This window comes from Propithecus coquereli, unplaced genomic scaffold (genome assembly GCF_000956105.1).
Source record: "Propithecus coquereli isolate 6110/MARCELLA unplaced genomic scaffold, Pcoq_1.0 Scaffold11, whole genome shotgun sequence".
Lineage (NCBI taxonomy): Eukaryota > Metazoa > Chordata > Mammalia > Primates > Indriidae > Propithecus > Propithecus coquereli.
In genome coordinates this window covers 6624-7344 of record NW_012134969.1, presented here as the reverse complement: position 1 = coordinate 7344, position 721 = coordinate 6624, and positions in this window count along the sequence as shown.

Genomic DNA, 721 nt, shown 5'->3' with positions numbered 1-721 from the left:
AAATACTTATATTTTCAAGTTTTTCCACTAGGTGATCCAATTGAAAAAATTGTTTGCCTTTCTGTTTCTGGCTTATTCCTCTTAGCATAATGTCCTTCAAGTTCATCATACTGTGTGATCTCACTTACAAGTGGAATCTAAAACATTGGAATTCATAGAAGCTGAGAAGAGAATGGGGGTTGCCAGGGGCTGGGGCAGGGTTGGGGTCATGGGAAGATGTTGGTCAAAGGTTACAAACTTTCAGTTATAATACGAATAAATTCTGGAGAACAAATGAATGGCATGGTGACTACAGTAATAACACTGTATGGCTTATGTAAAATTTGTTAAGAGAGTAGATATGAACTATTAATATCTTCACCACACACACACACACACATACACACACACACACACACACACACACAATGGTAGCTGTATGTAGTTAAGGATGTGTTAATTTGTTTGTGGTAATCATTTCACAAGTTTATACCTATATCAACTTCTCAGGTTGTACATCTTAAATATAAATAATTTTTGCCAATTATACCTCAATAAAGCTAGAAAAAAAATGAAGTATAAATAAAGAAGTGACAGTTGGATATTTTTACTCCCTCACAAATAACTCCCTAAACTAACTTGCACTTTGAAGTTAGTTTGACCTACCAAAATAATCATGCTCTTTTAGGAGCAACTGTAATATGAACTTATTCAGTTTTAAAATACTTGTTTATATATAATT